Source organism: Ovis canadensis, chromosome 8, assembly GCF_042477335.2.
Source record: "Ovis canadensis isolate MfBH-ARS-UI-01 breed Bighorn chromosome 8, ARS-UI_OviCan_v2, whole genome shotgun sequence".
Classification (NCBI taxonomy): domain Eukaryota; kingdom Metazoa; phylum Chordata; class Mammalia; order Artiodactyla; family Bovidae; genus Ovis; species Ovis canadensis.
In genome coordinates, this window is record NC_091252.1 from 79,559,398 (window position 1) to 79,585,848 (window position 26,451).

A 26,451-nucleotide genomic window follows, 5' to 3' on the forward strand; every position below is an offset into this window, starting at 1 on the left:
GAACCTGCAGGTTGGGGGAAATAAGGAAAGGTTGGTAAGAGGCTACAAACTTTCAGCTATGAGATGAATAAGTTTACACTAAAACATGTGTAAACATGAGGTAAACCATGGTGACTACAGCTGATAGCACTGTACAGTTGATCCTTGTACAACACAGGTTTGAACTGCATGGGTCCACATACACATATTTTTTTTTAATTGAATACGTATTACACAATCTGTGGTTGGTTGACTACTTGGCTGTGAAACTGCAGATACAGTAGCCTATTAAAATTATACTTTGATTTTCTACTGTGTGGGAAGTTGATGCCTCTAACTACCATATTGTTCAAGAGTCAACTGTATTATATAATTGAAATTTGCTAAGAGAATACAACTTTAATGTTCTCACCAAAAAAAAAAAAAAAGATCATTATGTGAGGTGATGAATATGTTAATTAATTAGGCAGTGGGAGTCTTTTTACAATGCATACAAATATCAAATTACCACCATGTATGCTTTGTTCCTTACATTTCTATTTGTCAATTACATCTCAGTAAAACTGAAAAAAAATCATGGCTTGATGATACAAGATGAATGTATAGTTTAAAAGGAAAAATCATAGCAATAATAAGGAGAATCATTCAAATGAGTGTTATCTTCAAAATAAAGAGACTCATATAGATAAATGAAATACAAATTACCCCAAAGCACTTTTGGAATAGACATTTGTGGTTTTGCTTCATCAAGAAAAATTTTATCAATGCTGTTTATTTTAACATTATTAACTTTATACTTGTAACGTAGATTGGCTTAAATTTTATAGTTTTTTAAAGAACTTGTAGTCATACAAAATTTATGCCATATTTATATAAGCTACATTGTATTTATATCATATTCAAGTAATTTGTCAACACTGCTGCTGCTGCTGCTGCTAAGTCGCTTCAGTCATGTCCGACTCTGTGCGACCCCAGAGACGGCAGCCCACCAGGCTCTCCCGTCCCTGGGATTCTCCAGGCAAGAGCACTGGAGTGGGTTGCCATTTCCTTCTCCAATGCGTGAAAGTGGAAAGTGAAAGTGAAGTCGCTCAGTTGTGTCCGACTCTTCTCGACCCCATGGACTGCAGCCTACCAGGTTCCTCCATCCATGGGGTTTTCCAGGCACTAATTGCCATTTATTCTTTTTCCTTGAAGAGCAGTGTAATCCTTACTTAAGCTGGAAAGATGATGTAGTAGGACCATAAAAGAAATAAGGAGTGAATGGGTTATGTCCAACACTCATATCTACATTGTAATCAATTAAGAATTTCAATTTGCATGGGGGCATTTGTTTTGTAAATGTTTCTTTGTGACTAGGGATGTTGAGTTGTGTCAAAAGTTCCTGTTTCATAATTGACCTTTGTCATCGTCAGCCTATAGAAAATAGGGTTTTAAGAAATCAGATGGGGTGGCTTGCTTTCAACACCCAGTACTGGCGACACAGACCATGTCAGCTGCTAGAAATGATTCCTGCTCACACTGGGACACATAAGGAAGGTGAGGAGCTGCGGACCCGAGAGGAACATCTGTCAGCTTCTCCACGGTCTCCTCAACAAGCTCATCATTCCAAGAGCAGGTATCCTCAAAGAAAGACTGTCTGCTGAATCTGTGACCTCTCTGCTCGAACTTCAGTCTGTTTTCATTGCATCACTTATTTGTACTAAGCTCATCTTTAAAATAGTCATTATTTAAAACACACTGTTTTTTGTGGTGCCAATATTGTACTTTTACATTTTCTTTAGGATCACAAAGGAATGCTGGTTGTGGTCTATGAACTCAGAAGTTATAAACCACCTTTGATGAAGGAATCCATCCATTTGAAGTCTGTGTTAAAGGGAAAAATAAGACAAATAAAGACATGAAGCTTCCTCAAGGGGATGAAATGGATGATGAGTAAAAAAAGAAGACCACATCTCAACCACAAAGTAAGGCTTTTTGCTGTAGAAGCTTATAGTTTCTAAATGGATGGCACAAATTCTTCTAAATGAATAAACTATAGATGTAAAAATGTTTAGCCTATTTGTGAACACTACATCTTTGAGAACTAATTTAATTATTCAGATTTGAAACCAGCATTTGCTAAACATTTGTAAAAGGCATGGCTTATTTGTTACCTTCTGTTGGTGATTTTTTTTTGTTTCACTTTTATCAGTTCCTCAGGACTGGACTCTGGTGCAAAAGGGATTTACCAGAAGTGAGCATTGATCAACAGTCTCATCTTAAAATACTTTTGCAAGTTGTTATGCAAAATCACAGTTGCAGAAAAATTGAGGTATTAAACAGATCAATTATGCTATCTCTAGTCCAGATTTTTTCAGCCCATTCTCTTTCACAGAGAATGTTCTGTTTGTATGCATAGAGTAGCCAATACATGCTAAACTTCAGGCCTCTTACAACAAGTATGCCAGTATATCAGAGGAACGTTTTCACTTATTTGCAATTTCTGTTAAATTGAAAATACAATGGTGTCATTTCAGGAACTATAAGCAAAGATAACATTTAATGGACACCAAAATAGTACAATTTGCAACCTCACTTTCTACTCCTTCTTGTGTACCATGCACAGAAAAATGAGCTTATTTAAAAAAAAGATTGCTTTTCTAAGAGAGATGTCTGCTGCATGTTTTATTTTTTGAATATATGTATTTATTTTTTAATTTTTAAAATTCTTATTGGAGTAGAGTTGATTTATTAATACAGTGTTCTGCTAGTTTCAGGTGAACAGCAGTGAGTCAGTTGTACAAACAGCCACTCTTTTTTAGATTCTTTTCCCATATGGGCCATTACAGAGTATTGAAAAGAGTTCTCCTTATTAGTTATCTATTTTATATATAGTAGTGTGTATATCTGCATTCTTGTTTCTCTTCTTTTTTTAGTAGTTTTTCTAAGCTTACTTTTAGTTTGATATAACAGGATGAATAAATCATTTGCTTTGGAAAATTTTTCTTTTTTATTTTTTATGTGGCCTTTGAGTTGCTCTTGGACACTTTTTTGTAGTTAGGAACATAAACTTTTGTGTTGGATGCTAAGATTTGGATCCAGGTTCCTTTGCTTGCTGGTCCTGAGACAGTGGACAGGAGATTTGAAGGCGCTTTTCCTCCTCGGTCGGATGGGGTTGAGTTGTGCATACCTCATACTTTGTGATGCAGGTGATAAGTGTTGGTTATCTTTGATATGAACCTGCTCTCAATGTGGGAGACCCAGGTTCAATCCCTGGGTCAGGGAGATCCCCCTGGAGAAAGGAATGGTTAACCACTCCATTATCCTTCCCTGGAGAATTCCATGGGCAGAAGAGCCTGAGGGGCTACATATAGTCCATGGGGTTACAAAGAGGTGGACATGACTGAGTGACTTTGACATATTAGCATTATGGGGTTTAATTTTTTTAAATGATCTGTTGTTTGCTAATATTTGTGTGTTTATATCTTAAGTTTCCAAGGTGTCTTAATGTGTCTGGGCTAAATGGTACACAAAAATACTCAGACTGAGTGTCTTATAAACAACAGAAATTTATTTCTCACAGTTTTGGAGGCTGTGAAGTCTTATACCATGGTAGTGATGAATTTGGTGTTTGATGAGAGCTTGCTTCCTGGTTCATAGATGGTTATCTTATTGCTATATCCTCTCACAGCAGAAGGGGCAAGAGAGTTTCCTGGGGCTTCTTTTATAAGGGTACTAATCATGAATCGTGTTTTTGAGGTTTCTATATTCATGACTTCATCACCTCCCAAGGTTCCGCCTCCCAGTACCATCACATAGGGTTTGGATTTAAACATATGAATTTTAGAGGGACAGAAATATTCAGTGTATAGGAAAGGGTTAGAAACTCTGTTCTCCTATATGCTGTGTATGTTGAATAACAATGGCTTGTTTGAAGTACTGATGTACTAATTTCCTCATATACCTTTAAAAAGTAGTTTTTTGGGAAAAATAAATAAATATGTTTAAAGAAAAGCTTAGTAGATACTGGATAAATGAAACCTTAAAATTTACCTATTTACTTTATAAAGTCTTATTTCTGTATTTCCATAAATTACATTTTATATAGATAAGCTATATGCAAAAAGATTTGGATGTGAATCTGAGAATATTTTTCTAGTCTGAGTGTACTAGAGAAAAATTTATATCATATGACATACAACATTGTTTCTTTGAAAAGCTGACCAGCGGATCTAAATAAGATGAAAATATCATCAGGGAACATTTTTCATAGACTGTGGGTATAAACATTTCAGAGCAGATTCAGGTTCTATGCTCTGGTGGCTCAGTGGTAAAGAACCTGCCTGCCAGTTAAGAGACCTTGATTCGATCACTGGGTCAGGAAGATCTCTTAGAGAAGCAAATGGCAATCCACTCCAGTGTTCTTGTTTGGGAAATCCCATGAACAGAGGAGCCTGGCAGGCTACAATCCATGGGGTCAAAAACAGTTGGACACTACTTAGCAACTAAACAATACCTATGCTTTAGCTACCATTTAAGGATGCTGTGTCAGTTAGAGTCTCAATGTGAAAGAAATGGCACATTCAAATTAAAATAATTCAAGGAAGATTTATGAATAAGGGTACTATTGTAAAGGTGTGAGCAGAGAGGGAACTGAAAGGGACCTCTGGGCTGTCATATCCCAGGCCTGAGAACCATGAGTAGAGAGAGGTATCCGGAACCAAGGGAGAGGGAATCACATAGAACAGACCACCTTAGAGGAAGAATGAGCTTATGCTGAGGGACGCAGACTCAGATAGCCCTTCTGTCAAGAATAAACTCCCTCACCTCATCCCCTGCTTCTGCTCTCCTGCAGGACTTCCCTTCTGGCCAAACCCAAGGAAAGCCAAAGGGCACAGGAGCCTGTTAGAATAGTCCATTCTTAGCCTCCTATTAAAATGAATAAATAGATAAAAGAATAGTCCTTTCAGATCAACCTCCCAGGGTTGAGAGCAGAACAGAGGGTGACAGAAAGTGGATCTTAAGGAGCAAACAGAAGATAACTACACACATGCTGACATTATAAAATCTAGAATTCATTTTTTCTTGTTATATCCATTGGTGGCAAGTGTTTCTCCTCAGATGGGAAAGACTTACTCTGCCTGTAATGCAGGAGATCTGGGTTTGATCCCTGGGTCAGGAAGATCCCCTGGAGAAGGAGTTGGCTACCCACTCCAGTATTCTTGCCTAGAGAATTCTGGAAAGAGTGGCCTGGCGGGCTACCGTCCATGGAGTCACAAAGAGTCGGACATGACTGAGCAACTAGCACTATTCGTAAAATGGAGTTCAAGCTTTATAAACATGCAATAAAATCCTTACAGGAATTTTAAAGCAACTTTTTCAACAGTAGGATAAAAGAACAAAGCTTAAATTCCATGTTCTGTTTTTTTAAAAAGTCTTTTAAAGCTACATCAGTGCTAGAGACAAATTCCAAAATCTCGTTATACCCAGTGTCACCCTCTAAAATATTCTCTCCGTGCCCTGAGCTCCCCCAAGTTCCACTTGGGGCTTACGTTGGTCATTTATTCATTCATTATTTAACAGATATTTATCGAGAGTCTCCAATATCTGAGGTATTTTGCTAGACTTTGAGTAAATAGTGATAAGTAGAATGGACACAATCTCCACTGTGAATCTGAGAATGTCTTTCAAAATTTGTGGTTTAGTAGGTAAGTAGTTTAAAGGATGTAAAGAAAGATTTAAATAGTTTATAGGGATTTTCCTGGTGGTCCAGTGGTTAAGAGTCTGCCTTCCAATGCAGGGTACACTGGTTTGATCACTGGTCAGCAAACTAAGATCCTGCATGCTGCATGGTGTGTCCAAAAAAAAAAAAATTTTTTTTTAACTTAAATAATTTATAAGTCTGTGTTCATAAAGGTAATCATCCAGAATAACAGAACCACATGCTCACCAAAAGTCCAAATTAATATGTAAGCACAAAATTTGGGAGAATTCACAGAGTAGCCATTTATGTACTAAAAAGCCACAGACATTTTAGGCAGTGTACTTTGCCCTCTCCAAAGAATACCAACCAGTTAGCCTTGAGGGAAATCAATCCTCAATATTCCATGGAAGGACTGATGCTGAAGCTGAAGCTCCAGTATTTTGTTCATCTGATGTGAAAAATCTGACTCATTGGAAAAGTCCCTGATGCTGGGAAAGATTGAGGGCAGAGGAGAAGAGGGAGTCAGAGGATGAGATGGCTGGATGGCATCACCGATGCAATGGACATGAACTTGGGCAAATTTTGGGAGATGGTGAGGGACCTGGAAGCCTGGAGTGCTGCAGTCCATTGGGTTGCAAAGAGTTGGACATGACTGGGCAACTGAACAACAACAACAACAACAATAACTTCCTCTCTTATTTAAGAAAGATTTTTATCTTAAATATTAGTTATCCAGTTCTGGGAAAACTTATCCAAATATAATTAGTGAGACAAAGAATAAGTGGCTACAGAAGGCAATGGCACCCCACTCCAGTACTCTTGCCTGGAAAATCCCATGGACGGAGGAGCCTGGTGGGTTGCAGTCCATGGGGTCGCTAAGAGTCAGACAGGACTGAGCGACTTCACTTTCACTTTTCACTTTCATGCATTGGAGAAGGAAATGGCAACCCATTCCAGTGTTCTCACCTGGAGAATCCCAGGGATGGGGGAGCCTGGTGGCCTGCCGTCTATAGGGTCGCACAGAGTCAGACACAACTGAAGCGACTTAGCAGCAGCAGCAGCAGCAGCAGCAGCAGGATCTAGAAAGTGCTGTCCATCGCAGTAGCTAAAAGAGCTGTCTGCAATAATGGAAATGTTCTATTCTGTACTGATTGAAACATTAGATACTAATAAGCACTAGTTATTATGGTGACATGTCAGTAATGAGACTGATGAACTGAATTTTAAAATCTGCTTAATTTTAATTAGTTTAAATTTAAGGAGCCACATGTGGCTACAGTAAGAACAAGATGTATGAGGTGGGGTTGCTGAATACAAGTTGATTCATTTAATCTCATTTCCCTTTTCTACAGAGGTAATAACAGTTATTTATTTACTCATGCAACATCATGGGCCCAGCAGGATGTCAAATAGAGAGGAAATTAAAGATAGATTATATGAAAATAACAAGTGTTAACAAAGAAGTGGAAAATTTGGAACACTTATGCGTTGCTGTGTGAATGTAAAGTAGTGCAGCTGTTGTGGAAAATAGTATAATGATCCCAGAAGAAATAGAATTACCATTTTGTTGTTGTTCAGTTACTAAGTTGTGTCCAGCTCTTTGAGATCCTGTGGACTGCAGCATGCCAGGCTGCCCTGTCCTTCAATATCTCCCGGAGTTTGCTCAGATTCATGTCCACTGACATATCTAAAATTGAGCATCATTTCTGCTTTGGCCCAGTAGCTTCATTCTTTCTGGAGTTCTTAGTAATTGCCCTTGGCTCTTCCCTCCTTGAATATTGGATAGCTTCCGACCTGGGGGCTAATCTTCCTACATTATATCATTTTGCCTTTTCATGCTGCTCATGGGGTTCTCACGCAAGAATGCTACAGTGGCTTGCCATTCCCTCCTCCAGTGGACCACGTTTTGTCAGAACTAGGTCCCATCTATCTTGGGTAGCCCTACACAGCATGGCTTATAGCTTCACTGAGCTATGCAAGCCCCTTTGCCACGACAAGGCTGTGATCCATGAAGGGGAGAATTACTATATGATCCAGCAATTCCACTTCTGGGTCTCTACCTCAGAAAAATGAAGGCAGAGGCTGAAAAAAAATATTCAGTCTTTAAAAGGAAGATTTTGACACAGTTATAACATGCATAAACCTTGAAGCTATTATACAGACTAAAATAAGCCAGTTATAAAAGGGCAAATATTGCATGGTTTTACTTATGTGTGGTCTCTAGAGTAGTCAGCGACAGAAAGTGAAGTGGTGGGTGCCAGGGACTAGGGAGAGGGGGAATGAGGAGTTAGTGTTTAATGGCTACAGAGCTGTCAGTTAGGGAAAATGAAAAAGTGCTGGAAATGGATGGTGGTGGTTGCATAACAACGTAATGTACTGAATGTAACCGAACTTCTCATTTTTTAAGTTGCCACAATGGTACATGTTATGTCACATATATTTTATCGCAGTTTTAAAAAGATAGGTTAAACATCTGTCCTCAAGTAACTTGAAAATTAGCATAGAAAAAAGAAACGGGAGCTGGTGATTGCTACATGGTATAGGGATATAAAATGACTATTTATAATATTGTATGAAAGGAGAGATTGCTCTATAGCCGAGATTGGCAGAATGTCATAAATCAACTATGCTTTAACTTAAAAAAGTAAAATGAAATGACTGTTTATAGATGATCTTCTAACACTGAGACTGAATGGGTTTATGAGCCTTTCCGGTGAGGGATGGCAGTGGTACACAGGATGATGTACTCAGTAGCCAGCAGGTGAGTCTTTATGTGGCAGTTGTGCCCTTCTTCAAGTGCTTGCCCTGCTTTACCCTAAAGTACTAATGGCTCCAAGAATCCAGACTGGAGGGAGACTTCCCTGGTGATCCAGTGGTTAAGACGCCATGCTGTCATTGCAGGGGACTCGGGTTCCCTGGTCAGGGAATCCTTGGTCGGGGAATTAAGATACTCCCTTGCGGTTCAGTACAGCCAAAAGATAAGTAAAGAAGAATAAAAAAAATCCAGACTGAAGGTGAGAGCCAACATCTCCAGAAAAATGTCTATAAATATAGAAGATCTATCCGGGAGCCTAGCCAGGGTGTTCAGGCCAAGTGCAGAGAACCAGGTCAGTCTAGATCTTGCCATTATCAATATCTGCATCTCTTCACAGTCTGCTCTCTGACAACCAACTTTTGTTTTCAATGGAATCTCTCTAACCACCCCCTCCCAACTGCAGCAATTTCTTGATACCCTGGATCTTCTGATCCATAGACCTAGTATCTTTTCACATGGCCACATCACTATCATTCATGTCCTCTCTTCTCTCCTTACTCGGTTTAGATGCCATGGTCCTGAACTATGGTTATTCTCTTGTATAGACCTCAACACTCTGGTCTCTGTCACCTCTACCATATTCATCTGGCAGCTCCGAACTCTGATTATCTCTGGACCTCTGCCTAATTTTATTGGTGCCCAAGTAGACACCTGAGGTTCATGAAAACACAACTATACCAACTGGTCTCCCTTTACATTCATGATCCCTGACTTCAAATGAACTCTTAGTACCACTTAACCATCTGACTATATTTTCAAAGTCCATTTGCTCTCTCCCGGTCCCAAGATGCTATTTCCTACTTTCTCCTCTCTTCTCAAACTTCCTCTTACTCCTCACTCTCAGCTGATGACTTTCCTTCTTCATTGATAATACATGTTCCTGTTTCCACGTTCAGTAGCATCTGTGCCCTTACCTGCCTCCCTCCCCCACCCCCCCCCCCACTGCCATGAGGGGAGAAACCTATCTTCTCTTTTTTTAATCCCATCTGTGCACTGGATTCCATCTCTGCTCATCTACTCAAGAGCACTGCTTTGGCAATTATCCCCTTTCTCTTCTGTCTTGTCACCTTTTACTTGTCTTCTGGCTCATGCCTGTGAGCATACAAATATGCACATTTTCTAATTAAAAAAAATTCTCCCTAGACCATACATTTCCTTCCAGCCCTTCTCTCTGGGCTCCACAGAAGCATTGGTCATCACACACCACTGAACCCTTATCAGTTTCACCATCGACCTCCATATGGCTAAGCCCATTGCTGAGTTTTCAATCCTAACTTTACCCACTTTAGCAACCTTTGATAGAATTGACCACTCTTGAAAAATTTTTTTTCATTTGGCTTCTGGAACATTCTTCATCAGCTTACCTCCTATCTCACTGATTACACCTTCTCATCCTCCTTTCTTGTTCTTCATCTTCCTGACCTCTAAACTTTGGAGTACCCTATGACTCAGACTTCAGACATCTAAATTCTGTGTGCTGAAGACTTCCGGATCGAAACCATCATCCCAGACTCACCAGTCCAACTGATATTCTTGACAACTTAAGACTCCAAACTTCAAGTGTCCAAAATGGAGCTGTTAGTCCCCACAAACCTCCCCTCCCCTCCCTCAACCCCCACAATTTGCTTCCCAGGCAGTCTCCTCATCTCAGTCTAAGGAACCTCTTTCCTCTCGTTGCTCCAAAGAAAACCTTTGACTCATCCTTGACTCCCCTCTCTCTCTCTCTCACCCCACATCCAATTAATCAGTCAGTCCTCTCAGCCCCTCCTTGGGTATAAATCCAGAACCTGCCCACTTCTCACCAGTTCCACTGTCATGGCTTTGTGTCAATCCGGGTTTTCTGAAGAAACAGAAACAATAGGAGATACATCTATATCCAGAGACTGAGATAGAAGGAATTGGCCCACATGTTCATGGAGGCTGAACAGTCTCAAGATCTGCAGATGACAAGCTGGAACCCAGAAAAGTCAGTGATATAATTCTAGTCTGAGTCCAAGGCCCTGATAAGGAGGAAAGCAAATGGCCTAAGTTTCAGTTTGAGGTCAAGTCTGAAGTCAGGAGAAAACTGATGTCCTAGCTCAAAGACAGGCAGGCCTAGGGGGAACAAATGCTGTCTTACCCTGACTTTTGTTCTGTTCAGGCCTTCAACAGCTTGGATGAGGCCCACCAACACTGAGGAGTGCAATCTACTTTGCTCAGTCCATGGATTCAGATGTTAATCTCATCTAGAAACATCCTCACAGATGTACAGAAGGTTAAACAGAATAATGTTTAACCAAATACCTGAGCAACCCTGGCCCAGTCAAGTTGACACATAAAATTAATCATCATGGCTTCCTAACTGGCTGGCCTACTTCCATTCTTGTCCCTTAATCTATTCTCAATACAACAGTAGACTAAACAAACAAACAAAAGCCACATCAGGTTCAGTTCAGTTCAGTTCAGTCGCTCAGTCATGTCCGGCTCTTTGCGACCCCATGAACTGCAGCATGCCAGGCCTCCCTGTCCATCACCATCTCCCGGAGTTCACTCAGACTCGCATCCATCAAGTCAGTGATGCCATCCAGCCATCTCATCCTCTGTTGTCCCCTTCTTCTCCTGCCCCCAATCCCTCCCAGCATCAAGGTCTTTTCCAATGAGTCAGCTCTTCGCATGAGGTGGCCAAAGTACTGAAGTTTCAGCTTTAGCATAATTCCTTCCAAAGAAATCCCAGGGTTGATCTCCTTCAGAATGGACTGGTTGGATCTCCTTGCTGTCCAAGGGACTCTCAAGAGTCTTCTCCAACATCACAGTTCAAACGCATCAATTCTTCGGTGCTCAGCCTTCTTCACAGTCCAGCTGTCACATCCATACATGACCACTGGAAAAACCATAGCCTAGACTAGACAGACCTTAGTTGGCAAAGTAATGTCTCTGCTTTTGAATATGCTATCTAGGTTGGTCATAACTTTTCTTCCAAGGAGTAAGCGTCTTTTAATTTCACAGCCGCAATCAACATCTGCAGTGATTTTGGAGCCTAAAAAAATAAAGTCTGACACTGTTTCAACTGTTTCCCCATCTATTTGCCATGAAGTGATGGGACCGGATGCCATGATATTTGTTTTCTGAATGTTGAGCTTTAAGCCACTCCTTTGTTAAAAAATTTCCAATGTCTTCCCTTCTTAATCAAAGTAAGATTTAAAAACTATCAAGCCCACCAAGGCTCTACATGCTCTACTCCCCACCCACTCTCATCAGTTATCACTCTTCCCCATTCATTCTTTCCCTACCACACTGGTATTGCTTCAGGAAGTCAAGCATGCTCCTACATGCTTGACACCTGAGAGCCTTTACATCTGCAGATTCCTCAGCTTGAAATGGTCAAAATAGGTGGGCAGTCCTAAGATGGCGGAGACGACTTTCTACCACGGGTAGACCACTTTCTCCCCCACAAATTTATGGAAAGAACATTTGAATGCTGAGCAAATTCCACAAAACAACTTCTGAATGTCGGCAGAGGACTTCAGGCACCCAGAAAGGCAGCCCATTGTCTTCAAAAAGAGATGGAGAAGTCTTGAGGCTACTATAAGAATAAGACTGAAAACCAGAGGCAGGAGGCTTAAGTCCAAAACCTGAGAACACCAGAGAACTCCTGACTCCAGGGAACATTAATTGATAAGAGCTCATCCAAAAGCCTCCATACCTACACTGAAACCAAGCACCACCCAAGAGCCAACAAGTTCCAGAGCAAGACAAACCATGCAAATTCTCCAGCAACACAGGAACATAGCCCTGAGCTTCAATATACAGGCTGCCCAAAGTCACACCAAATCGATAGACATCTCAAAACTCACTACTGGACACTTCATTGCACTCCAGAGTGAAGAAATCCAGCCCCACCTACCAGAACGCCGACACAAGCTTCCCTAACCAGGAAACCTTGACAAGCCACCCATCCAACCCCATTCACAGTGAGGAACCTCCACATTAAAGAGGAACCACAAACTGTCAGAATACAGAAAGGCCACCCCAAACACAGGAATCTAAACAAGATGAAAAGGCAGAGAAATACTCAGCAGGTAAAGGAACAGGATAAATGCCCACCAAACCAAAGGGGAAGAGATGGGGAGTCTACCTAAAAAAGAATTCAGAATAATGATAGTGAAAATGATCCAAAATCTTGAAAACAAAATGGAGTTACAGATAAATAGTTTGGAGACAAGGATTGAGAAGATGCAAGAAATGTTTAACAAGGACCTAGAAGAAATAAAAAAGAGTCAATATATAATGAATAATGCAATAAATGAGATAAAAAATAAAAAACACTCTGGAAGGAACCAACAGTAGAATAACAGAGGCAGAAGATAGGATAAGTGAGGTAGAAAATAGACTGGTAGAAATAAATGAAGCAGAGAGGAAAAAAGAAAAGAGAATTAAAAGAAATGAGGACAACCTCAGAGACCTCTGGGACAATGTCAAATGCACCAACAATCGAATCATAGGAATCCCAGAAGAAGAAGAAAAAAAGAAAGGCCATGAGAAAATACTTGAGGAGATAATAGTTGAAAACTATGGCAACCCACTCCAGTAGTCTTACCTGGAGAATCCCATGGACGGAGGAGCCTGGTGGGCTACCATCCAGGGGGTCACAAAGAGTCAGACACGAAGGAGCGACTTCACTTTCCCTAAAATGGGGAAGGAAATAGTCACTCAAGTCCAAGAAACCCAGAGAGTCCCAAACAGGATAAACCCAAGGCAGAACACCCCAAGACACATATTAATCAAATTAACAAAAATCAAACACAAAGAATAAATATTAAAAGCAGCAAGGAATTTAAAAAAATAAAAAAAATAAAAATAAAAGCAGCAAGGGAAAAACAACAAATAACACACAAGGGGAATCCTATAAGGATAACAGCTGATCTTTCAACAGAAACTCTTCAGGCCAGAGGGAATGGCAGGACATACTTAAAGTGATGAAAGAGTAAAACCCACAACCCAGATTACTGTACCCAGCAAGGATCTCATTCAAATATGAAGGAGAAATCAAAAGCTTTACAGACAAGCAAAAGCTGAGAGAATTCAGCATCACCAAACCAGCCCTCCAACAAATGCTAAAGGATCGTCTCTAGACTAGAAACACAGAAAGGGTGTATAAACTCGAACCCAAAACAACAAAGTAAATGGCAACAGGATCATCAGTTCAGTTCAGCTTAGTTCAGTCCTGTCACTCAGTCATGTCTGACTCTTTGCGACCCCATGAATCACAGCACACCAGGCCTCCCTGTCCATCATCAACTCCCAGAGTTTACTCAAACTCACGTCCATCGAGTCGGTGATTCCATCCAGCCATCTCATCCTCTGTCATCCCCTTTTTCTCCTGCCCCAAATCCCTCCCAGCATCAAAGTCTTTTCCAATGAGTCAACTCTTCACATGAGGTGGCCAAAGTATTGGAGTTTCAGCTTTAGCATCAGTCCTTCCAAAGAACACCCAGGACTGATCTTCTTTAGGATGGACTGGTTGGATCTCCTTGCAGTCCAAGGTCTCTCAAGAGTCTTCTCCAACACCACATTTCCTTCCAAGGAGTAAGCGTCTTTTAATTTCATGGCTGCAATCACCATCTGCAGTGATTTTGGAGCCCAGAAAAATAAGGTCTGACACTGTTTTCACTGTTTTCCCATCTATTTCCCGTGAAGTGATGGGACCAGATGCCATGACCTTAGTGGTCTGAATGTTGAGCTTTAAGCCAACTCTTTCACTCTCCTCTTTCACTTGTATCAAGAGGCTTTTTAGTTCCTCTTCACTTTCTGCCATAAGGGTGGTGTCATCTGCATATCTGAGGTTATTGATATTTCTCCCAGCAATCTTGATTCCAGCTTGTGCTTCTTCCAGCCCAGCATTTCTCATGATGTACTCTGCATAAAAGTTAAATAAGCAGGGTGACAATGTACAGCCTTGACGTACTCCTTTTCCTATTTGGAACCAGTCTGTTGTTCCATGTCCAGTTCTAACTGTTGCTTCCTGACCTGCATATAGGTTTCTCAAGAGGCAGGTCAGGTGGTCTGGTATTCCCATCTCTTTCAGTCATACTTTCGAATAATTACCTTAAATATAAATGGGTTGAATGCCCCAACACAAAGACAAAGACTGGCTGAATGGATACAAAATCAAGACCCCCCTATATATGTTGTCTACAAGAGACCCACCTCAAAACAGGGGACACATACAGACTGAAAGTGAAGGGCTGGAAAAAGATATTCCACACAAATAGAGACCAAAAGAAAGCAGGAGTAGAAATACTCATATCCGATAAAATAGACTTTAAAATAAAGGCTGTGAAAAGAGACAAAGAAGGACACTACATAATGATCAAAGGATCAATCCAAGAAGAAGATATAACAATTATAAATATATATGCACCCAACATAGGAGCACTGCAACATGTAAGGCAAATGCTAACAAGTAGGAAAGGGGAAATTAGCAATAACACAATAATAGTGGGAGACTTTAATATACTACTCACACCTATGGATAGATCAACTAAACAGAAAATGAACAAGGAAACACAAACTTATATGATACAATAGACCAGTTGGACCTAATTGATATCTATAGGACATTTCACCTCAAAACAATAAATTTCACCTTTTTCTCAAGTGCACATGGAACCTTCTCCAGGATAGATCACATCCTGGGCCATAAATCTAGCCTTGGTAAGTTAAAAAAACTGAAATCATTTCAAGCATCTTCTCTGACCACAATACAGTAAGATTAGATGTCAATTATAGGAGAAAAACTATTAAAAATTCCAACATATGAAGGCTGAACAACACGCTGCTGAATAACCAACAAATCACAGAAGAAATCAAAAAAGAAATAAAAATATGCATAGAAACGAATGAAAATGAAAACACAACAACCCAAAACCTATGGGACACTGTAAAAGCAGTGCTAAGGGGAAGGTTCATCTTCCAGGCTTATCTCAAGAAACAAGAAAAAAGTCAACTAAATAACCTAACTCTACACCTAAAGCAACTAGAAAATGAAGAACCCCAGAGTTAGCAGAAGGAAAGAAATCTTAAAAATTAGGCAGAAATAAATGCACAAGAAACAAAAGAGACAATAGCAAAAATCAACAAAGCTAAAATCTGGTTCTTTGAGAAGCTAAATAAAATTGACAAACAATTAGCCAGACTCATCAAGAAACAAAGGGAGAAAAATCAAATCAACAAAATTAGAAATGAAAATGGAGAAATCACAACAGACAACACAGAAATACAAAGGATCATAAGAGACTACTATCAGCAATTATATGACAATAAAATGGACAATGTGGAAGAAATGGACAAATTCTTAGAAAGTACAACTTTCCAAAACTGAACCAGGAAGAAATAGACAATCTTAACAGACCCATCACAAGCATGGAAATTGAAACGGTAATCAGAAATCTTCCAACAAACAAAAGTCAAGGACCAGATGGCTTCACAGCTGAATTCTACCAAAAATTTAGAGAAGAGCTAACACCTATATTGCTCAAACTCTTCCAGAATTGCAGAGGAAGGTAAATTTCCAAACTCATTCTATGAGGCCACCATCACCCTAATACCAACATCAGACAAAGATGCCACAAAAAAAGAAAACTACAGGCCAATATCACTGATGAACATAGATGCAAAAATCCTTAACAAAATTCTAGCAAACAGAATCCAACAGCATATTAAAAAGATAATGCATCATGACCAAGTGGGCTTTATCCCAGGGATGCAAGGATTCTTCAATATCTGCAAATCAATCAATGTAATACACCACATTAACAAATTGAAAGATAAAAACCATATGATTATCTCAATAGATGCAGAGAAAGTCTTTGACAAAATTCAGCATCCATTTATGATAAAAACCCTCCAGAAAGCAGGAATAGAAAGAATATACCTCAACATAATAAAAGCTATATATGACAAACCCACAGCAAACATTATCCTCCATGGTGAAAAATTGAAAGCATTTCCCCTAAAGTCAGGAACAAGACAAGGGTGCCCACTTTCACCACTACTATTCAACATAGTTCTGGAAGTTTTGGCCACAGCAATCAGAGCAGAAAAAGAAATAAAAGGAATCCAAATTGGAAAAGAAGAAGTAAAACTCTCAATGTTTGCAGATTACATGATCCTCTACATAGAAAACCCTAAAGACTCCACCAGAAAATTACTAGAGCTAATCAATGAATGTAGTAAAGTTGCAGGATATAAAATCAACACACAGAAATCCCTTGCATTCCTATACACTAATAATGAGAAAATAGAGAAATTAAGGAAAAAATTCCATTCACCATTGCAACGAAAAGAATAAAATACTTAGGACTATATCTACCTAAAGAAACTAAAGACTTATATATAGAAAACTATAAAACACTGGTGAAATAAATCAAAGAGGAAACTAATAGATGGAGAAATATACCATGTTTATGGATTGGAAGAATCAATATACTGAAAATGAGTATATTACCCAAAGCAATCTATAGATTCAATGCAATCCCTATCAAGCTACCAGAGGTATTTTTCACAGAGCTAGAACAAATAATTTCACAATTTGTGTGGAAATACAAAAAACTTCGAATAGCCAAAGCAATCTTGAGAAAGAAGAATGGAACTGGAGGAATCAACCTGCCTGACTTCAGGCTCTACTACAAAGCCACAGTCATCAAGACAGTATGGTACTGGCACAAAGACAGAAATATAGATCAATGGAACAAAATAGAAAGCCCAGAGATAAATCCACGCACCTATGGACACCTTATCTTTGACAAAGGAGGCAAGAATATACAATGGAGAAAAGACAAGCTTTTTATCAAGTGGTGCTGGGAAAACTGGTCAACCACTTGTAAAAGAATGAAACTAGAACGCTTTCTAACACCATACACAAAAATAAACTCAAAATGGATAAAAGATCTAAATGTAAGACCAGAAACTATAAAAACCCCTAGAGGAGAACATAGGTAAAACACACTCCGACATAAATCACAGCAGGATCCTCTATGACCCACCTCCCAGAATATTAGAAATAAAAGCAAAAATAAACAAATGGGACCTAATCAAAATTAAAAGCTTCTGCACAACAAAGGAAACTATAAGCAAGGTGAAAAGACAGCCTTCAGAATGGGAGAAAATAATAGCACATGAAGCAACTGACAAAGAATTAATCTCAAAAATATACAAGCTACACCTGCAGCTCAATTACAAAAAAATAAACGACCCAATCAAAAAATGGGCCAAAGAACTAAACAGACATTTCTCCAAAGAAGACATACAGATGGCTAACAAACATGTGAAAAGATGCTCAACATCACTCATTATCAGAGAAATGCAAATCAAAACCACAATGAGGTACCATTTCATGCCAGTCAGAATGGGTGCTATCCAAAAGTCTACAAACAATAAATGCTGGAGTGGGTGTGGAGAAAAGGGAACCCTCTTACACTGTTGGTGGGAATGCAAACTAGTACAGCCACTATAGAGACCAGTCCTTAAAAAACTGAAAATAGAACTGCCGTATGACCCAGTATGGCCATATGACCATATTCCCTGGTGGCTCAGAGGTTAAAGTGTCTGCCTGCAATGCGGGAGACCCGGGTTCGATCTCTGGGTTGGGAAGTTCCCCTGGAGAAGGAAATGACAACCCATTCCAGTATTCTTGCCTGGAGAATCCCAAGGACGGAGGAGCCTGGTGGGGTTCACGGGGTCGCAAAGAGTCGGACACGACTGAGCGACTTCACTTTCTTTCACTTTCATGACCCAGTAAACCCACTGCTGGCATACACACCAAGGAAACCAGATTTGAAAGAGACACATGTACCCCAATGTTCATCACAGCACTGTTTGTAATAGCCAGGACATGGAAGCAACCTAGATGTCCATCAGCAGACAAACGGATAAGAAAACTGTGGTACATAGACACAATAGAATATTTACTCAGCCATTAAAAAGAATACATTTGAATCAGTTCTAATGAGGTGGATGAAACTGGAACCTATTATACAGAGTGAAGTAAGTCAGAAAGAAAAACATCAATACAGTATACTAATGCATATATTCGGAATTTAGAAAGATAGTAACGATAACCCTATATGTGAGACAGCAAAAGGGGCACAGATGTATAGAATAGTCTTTGGACTCTGTGGGAGAAGGAGAGGGTGGGATGATTTGGGAGAATGGCACTGAAACATGTATATTATCATATGTGAAACGGATCACCAGTCCAGGTTCAATGCATGGGACAGGGTGCTCGGGGCTGGTGCACTGGAAGGACCCAGAGGGATGGGATAGGGAGGGAGGTGGGAGGGAGGTTCAGGATGGGGAACACATGTATACCCGTGGCTGATTCATGGCAATATATGGCAAAACCACTACAATATTGTAAAGTATTTAGCTTCCAATTAAAATGAATAAATTTATTTTAAAAAAAGAAAAAATAATAAAGTTTTCCACAGAAACAAACAAACAAACAAAAAAACAACAAAAACAAAAAACAAACAACAACAAAAAAAGAAATGGTCAAAATACCTACATTGCTTCCTCCCTGAACTGTTTTATCTTAGATGTCTTTGCATTAAACCCATTTTCTTCAGTTCTTATAGCATCTGTCATGTCTCTTACTTTGCTTCACCTTTAAAGTGAACTTTATTATTTTATTTATTTATGGCTACATCCGGTCTTATTTGCAGCACCCAAGATTTTTCATTGTGGTGCCTGGACTTCTCTCTAGCTATGGCTCATGAGTTCCAGAATGCATGGACTGTGTAGTTGTGGTTAGTAGGCTTAGTTGCTCCACAGCATGTGGTATCTTCCCAGAGCAGGGATTGAACCTGTCTCCCCTGCATTGGGAGGCACATTCTTTTTTATTTTTTAATTTATTTATTAATTTTAATTGGATACATTACAATATTGTGTTGGTTTTTGCCATACGTTGACATGAATCTGCCATGGGTGTAGATGTGTCCCCCTGTCCCAAACCCCCTCCCCTTCACCCTCCACATCCCATCCCTCCAGGTTGTCCCAGTGCACCAGCTTTTGAGTGCCCTGTTGGTTTTTTGTTTGTTTGTTTGTTTCTGTGGAAAACTTTATTATTTTTTCTTTTTTTAAAATAATTTATTCATTTTAATTGGAAGCTAAATACTTTACAATATTGTGGTGGTTTTGCCATACATTGCCATGAATCAGCCACATCGAACTTGGATTGGTCATCTATTTTACATATGGTAATATACATGTTTCAATGCTATTCTCTCAAATCATCCCACCCTCACCTTCTGCCACAGAGTCCAAAAGTCTGTTCTTTACATCTGTGTCTCTTTTGCTGTCTTGCATACAGGGTCCTTGTTACCATCTTTCTAAATTCCATATGTATGCATTAATATACTATATTGGTGCTTTCCTTTCTGACTTACTTCACTCTGTATAATAGGCTCCAGTTTCATCCACCTCATTAGAACTGACTCAAATGTGTTCTTTTTAATAGCTGAGTAATATTCCATTGTGTCTATGTACCACAGCTTTCTTATCCATTTGTCTGCTGATAGACATCTAGGTTGCTTCCATTGTCCTATCTATTATAAACAGCAGAAGGCACATTCTTAACCACGGGACCACCAGGCAAGTCCCTAAACGTAATTTTTTTCATATGGTTTTAGATTTACAGGAAAAAAAATACAAAGAGAGTTTCCATAAATCTTGTTCCCATTTTCCCCTATTATTATCATTGTACAATTAAGTACGGTACATCATCATAGGGAGAAGGCGATGGCACTCCACTCCAGTACTCTTGCCTGGAAAATCCCATGGACGGAGGAGCCTGGTAGGCTGCAGTCCATGGGGTCGCTAAGAGTCTGACATGACTGAGCAACTTCACTTTCACTTTCATGCATTGGAGAAGGAAATGGCAACCCACTCCAGTGTTCTTGCCTGGAGAATCCCAGGGACGGCAGAGCTTGGTGGGCTGCTGTCTATGGGGTCGCACAGAGTCGGACATGACTGAAGCGACTTAGCAGCAGCAGCAGCAGCACATCATCATAACTCACGTACTAATCTTGATATTGTAACAGAAGTCCATACTTTATTCATATTTCCTTAGTTTTTACTGAAAAGCCTTTTCCTGTCCCAGGATCCCATCCAGGATCCCACATACATTTAGTTGTCAGGTTTCCTTAGGATGCTCTAGGCTGTAGCAGTTTTTCACACTTTCTTTGTTTTTTATGATATTCACAGCTTTTAGAAATATTCAGTTCAGTTAAGTTCAGTCACTCAGTTGTGTCTGACTCTTTGTGACCCCATGGACTGCAACACGCCAGGCTTCCCTGTCCATCACCAACTCCCAGAGCTTAATCAAACTCATGTCCATCCAGTTGGTAATGCCATCCAACCACCTCATCCTCTGTCATCCCCTTCTTGTGCCTTCAATCTTTCCCAGCATCAGGGTCTTTTCAAACGAGTCAGTTCTCCGCATCAGTTGGCCAAAGTATTGGAGTTTCAGCTTCAGCATAGTTTGTAATCTAATATTACTTTATCTTGCTGTTCAAATTGCTCTCCCTCTGGCTGAGGAAGCTCTTTAGGGTTGACTGCATTTCTTTGACATTCCCCATCAACGAAGATCTTTTTCATCCCCCTTCTTGAGCATTTTCTAACTTTTAAGCCTCAAGCTTATTCAATACACCACTAACCTCCCATGACAAGCACTTTGTCCGTCTTTCCTCACTGGAATTCCGAGTCTTTGCAGGTAAAGTCTTGGCGGTGCGTTAGCCCACATAGCGTCCTCATCGCCTGTGTGGACGCTGGGTTGGTACTGAATGAATGAATGAATGAATGAACGAACCGGACTGGTGTTTAAAAGCTCACTGGAAAGGGGTGAATTCGAGTGAGTTCTGAGAAGAAGATACTCAGCCTCGGGGTGACTCGCAGGCTCCCTGCCGGCCGCCTACAAGGGTAGGGACAGGTGCAGGGTCGGCGACAGTCACCCCCGCACTGAGAACCGCGCGGGAAACACACCTGCACGGCCTGCAAACGTCACCAGCGCAGGGGGATCCCCGGGGAAAGTCCAGCCGCCTTTGAGCCACCCCGGCCCCCCGGCTTCCAGGGGGGCCTCCAAGGAAGAGGAGGCTAGGGAACGCGGTGAAGTGCCCCTGGCGGCACACTTCGCGGCTGGTCCTCGTCGCCCCCGCGCAGAGCATCCGGGGCGCACGCGAGTGAGAGGAGGCTGGGGCGGGTCGGCCAGGCTGCCCGGGGTCGGGAAAGCACAGGCTCCAGGCGGGGAGGGGCGGGGCGGGGAGCCTGCGCCGTCGCACGGGGGCGGGGCCCGGTCCCCAGCTGTGGGTGCTTCCGACGCCTCGGGGGGCCGGGCGGGCGCCCAGATGCTGCGGCGGCGGCGCGGAGCTCGGGCGGCCCGGGAGGAGCCGCGGGAGGCGCCGGGAGCCCATCCACTGGGAGTCGAGCCGCAGGTTTCCACCCCCGCTGGGACGCGCGCCCACTGGAGACGGCTCCTTGGGTCTCCCTCGCTGTCCCGTTCCTGGTTCGTGTTTCTCTACCTGGGGCTCTTTTTCTCTTTCAGGAGAGGCTGAGCGCTGTAGGCGTGCGGCCGCAGGGGTACTCGCTCGCTCGGGGACACGAGGGATGCCTTCGGGGAGGGGGCATCTCGGGTCCCTCGCCTCCTGTTCACATCGGGGGACGCAGCCTTTGGGTCTCTAATTCTGAGAGGAGTGATTGTTTTTTCCACCTAATGGACAAGGTCTGCGCATTTAGGGCTTCTTAGAAATTATTTCACTGACACCTGTTGGTACTTTATACGGCACCCACCCAAGACTGCTTTTGTTTTTTCAGTCGAAAGTCTGAAGTTTGGGGGGATTGTGTTTGTTTTTTGAATTAGAAGGGCCATGACTTCGATCACCTCTTCACTTCCTATTAGGTAGCACTTTCTGACCAGCTTGGCAGTATGACTCAGGAGCCAAGAAATACAGAGAAGTCGTACCGCCTTGAAATAGTTCCTTCCCAGCCCACAGAAGACTTTTTTCTTCTTCTTCTTCTTTTTAGTAGAATGGAGACAAGACATAGTTGCAGCGCCTAGGTGCTCCACACCGTCCAGAGAGGGAATTCTAGGCTTGGCTCGCAGTGCTCACGATCTGTATTACTTCCGGTGGTTCTCACGCATTTGTTGAAGCCGTTTCTCAGCAAAGGGAGGAGTTGTTATTTCGGGTATCCAAAAATGAGTCACAGAGCTGCTCTCTTACATGTGAGACTTTGTTAATGAACTTTTGAAAAGTGAGGTTTGCTCTGGCTGTATTTAAAATAAGATTAAGATGTGAAATGCAGGCGCTGATAGCACTGGAACTGGTTGTATAGGAAGTAATAGTTTAAAGTTTTGTTTCCAAGAGCGCCTGGGTGGTACAGAATACCAGCTGGACTCACCAGGCTGATGTAAGATAACCATTAAAATCATGTGCTTTGCCACAGAGGCCCCAAGAGAAATTTAATTTCGTTATTCAAAAACTGGTTTGTTACTGCTTTCGCTGGGATGGTGTGGTGGAAACATGTCATGTTATATAGTGATTGTATGTCACACTGAATCGAAATCTTCTGAACAGTTTGTCTTTATAAATTAGTGCCATGTAAAAAATTGTGAAGATGGTGGATACCCCTTGGAGCTGAGAAATTAAAATGTTCAAGCTGATAAGTCCTATTGCAGCTGGATAGAGACACAGTAGAGATGTGGATAGCATCACTGTTGGAGCTGAGTTTAATTCAGACCAGCAAACAGCTATTGGGTGCCTTCTCTGTGCCAGTCTCTTTATCGAGCTCTGGTTATATAATTGATAATAAGACAGGATCTTGCTGACAAGAACCCTAAAGACCAGTGTAGAAGACTGGCAAATACCTAGAAAATCCAGTAGAAGGAGATGAGTGCAACGACAGATCTATGCCCACAGTTGAGCCTCTGTCCCAATATGACTGAAGTTCCTGCAGCTCTGGGATTCTGAATGAAGTGGATCATCATTGCTGGAAGAATGATGAGGGTTTGAGCTTAATCATCTATTTGTCTTTGTAGGCAGCCTGTTGAGCTCATTCGGTCAGTGTTTCATTCAGTAAGTGATTTTAAAATATATTAATTAGAAAGGCATGGTTTTTAGAGATTTTTAAAAAATTAACCACATTTCAAATTATCTAGTAACCATGTAAAAATAAGTCCAACCTGTTCTTACCCCTAGATAGCCACAGACATTTTAAAGTGACTAATTAATGGCAATGGCACCCCACTCCAGTACTCTTGCCTGGAAAATCCCATGGACAGAGGAGCCTGGTGGGCTGCAGTCCATGGGGTCACTAAGAGTCAGACACGACTTCACTTTCACTTTCACTTTTCACTTTCATGCATTGGAGAAGGGAATGACAACCCACTCCAGTGTTTCTTGCCTGGAGAATCCCAGGGACAGGGGAACCTGGTGGGCTGCCATCTATGGGGTCACACAGAGTCGGACACGACTGAAGCGACTTAGCAGCAACATTACAACACCATATTGAAACAACTTTCTGATCATTGTTTTTACAGTTCAGATCAGTCTTTTCTAACATGTTATAGCTGTATAACTCAACATGAGTAAATCCATTGTTGGGACTGAAATCTGCTGAAGTGCTTTTTGGACCTAATACCAAAATAGATCCAGTTTTTCCAATTCCGTAAGATATCCACCAAGTAAGGGAAACAGTGCTAAATTTGACACAAATTTTTCTTAATTTCCATACTTTATTTCTCTTTCAAGAGCCTCAAAATTACTTTTTCTGTGAGAAAATGTTGAGTGTGATCTTCATCATTGTACTTGAATTTGGCATAGGCTTTGTCATGATAAGTTTTAGGGAGTAGGCATCAATTAAATAATGAAGCTTAATGTAAGAGCAGGATTAGTCATCCAATGGAGGGATAGATGACCCAGCAGAAGGATCAGCCTGTTCAGGGTGGACACTGGCTGGGGAGAGGGCTGGAGAGACAGACTGGATCAGATCACATAGGCCCATATGTTATGTAAGAGGTTTGAGTTTATCCTATGAAGGACTTTAATCATGTGAATGATATTATCAGGTTCATCTGTGTTTGGAAAAGCCAACTTTGACTCAAGATAGAGAATAGGTTGGATGAGCATGGCACTGGCCTTTGGGTGACATGGAGGACATTGTTGTAATATTCAAGATGAGAAATTAAAGAAGCCTTGAGTCAAGCAGTGACAGTGAGGAACAGAAAAGAGGGAAGGAGCTGAGAAGTGTTTAGTAGGTGGAATCTGGCCCAGAACCCAGAAGTGGCAGTGAGAGAGAGGGAGGGGGTTGGGATGACTCCCACATTTCTAGTTAATGACTAAGATAGGAAGATAAATAGAAGAGTAGGCTTGGTTTCAAGGATAATGAGGACCACATACAGGGTTTGGCATATAGTCAGTACTCATAAAACACTTTTGAAGGGATACTAATAACAGCTAACGTTTATTGAGTACATATTAAGTTCTCGGCACTATTCTAGGCTCATTATGTGAATCAAGTCTTTCGCTCCTTACTGCAATCCTCTGAGATAGGTACTGTTGTTAACTACTTTTGACTGGTGCAGAAAGTGCAATGTTAGTAATTGTCAGAGCCAGGAGTTGATCCTGAGCGTCTTTGACTCCAGAACTTGCTTGTATTCTTTTTTCGTTTTTTACGTTTAGAATGTTTCCTGACATAACTAAATATTAACAGTCTATTACTGAGTTATAAACTGTATGAAAAGCACGCTCTTAACTCTAAAAAAATGTTCGTATGTACACGTACATTTATGAAGCAGTTTAGAAAGCTATACATCAAAACACAGAGCTTGCTTGTGTACTTTTTGTTTGTTTGGGTTTTGTTTTACTTGCTTGTGTTCTTACCACTCTGCTCTGATAGGCTGTCTCTATGAATGAATGAGTGATGTTTTGGACACTGTGGCAAACTCAGATTGGAGTCATTCTCCTGATTCTGACAGTCCTCCCACAGTGAGGAATAGCCCAGTACAGGAGATGGCTCCCAGGGGTCCCATTGTGCTGCTGCACCTCTGCCCTTCCCCTTACCCCAAGAAGTTACCTGGTTGGGATCTTCCTGACCCAGGGATCAAACTCGCATCTCCTATGGCTCCTGCATTGGCAGGCAGATTCTTGCCACAGAGCCACCTGGGAAGCTGCTTGTGTTTCATAGATGCTCGATGTTTTATAGCTAAGATCTGTAGTATGCCTCCTATGGGGAAGCAGAAAGACTGGGCAGGGGATATACATCTACTGAGCAGGGTCTGATAGTAGAAGATTTACTAACAGATGCAGGCAGGTCCATAACAGCTCCAGATCTTACAGTCTTGGTTTATCATCTGTATTCTGAGGGCTATTTTGCTTTGGTTTTACCCCAAACCAGGTAATTACCAAACTCTCCTGCTTCTAACTTTCAGAATCTTGGTAAGTTGGGGCTGGTGCCCGTGTTTCCCATTTTCTTGATTTAAGCTGGGCAAAATGATTCAAGTTTCCTGGGTTTGGACTGTCATTTTTATTTACAGGTCCATTCCTTTGGTCCTGATAAATATATTTTTCACTATCAAACCCCAAAATCTGACCCCAGCTCTTCACTATTCTCATTGGCTCATGATTCACTCTCTTTTGGCTTGAAACAATTCTCTGATTTTTATCCAGCAAGCAAGGTCTAATTCTTTTTTCCCTCAGCAGCCTCTCCTTTGGACCATATAAAGGTTATAGACACTGAATTAATGTAGTACCTAAATGAATCAACAAACTCACTTAAGTTTGAAATTATAAAATGCTCAAATATCTAACACTTGAAGTTTTGAAATGTTTTCTCCACACATGAACAAAATGTTTCATTCAGCGTTTCTTTAGATTTACCAGGAAATCTCGATATTTATAGTTTTCCATTATATGAAACTGACATAAAGCCTTCTGAGATAATCCAG

At 41.1% G+C, this 26,451-nt stretch overlaps 1 protein-coding gene across 3 annotated transcripts in view; it reads left to right on the forward strand.

Annotated features, from left to right (window-relative positions):
* Positions 1-1,394: 1,394 nt before the first annotated feature.
* Positions 1,395-26,451, forward strand: part of STX11 (syntaxin 11) — a 56,550-nt gene continuing 31,493 nt past the window's right edge. Inside the window, exons 1-3 of one of the 3 annotated variants that reach the window (XM_069598616.1) lie at positions 1,395-1,594; positions 1,761-1,943; positions 2,171-2,290. The gene's annotated coding sequence lies outside the window, so the exon portion shown is untranslated. Of the gene's footprint in view, positions 1,595-1,760; positions 1,944-2,170; positions 2,291-21,821; positions 22,015-26,451 lie in introns of those variants that run through there. The other 2 variants (XM_069598617.1, XM_069598618.1) reach the window with 2 other exon arrangements.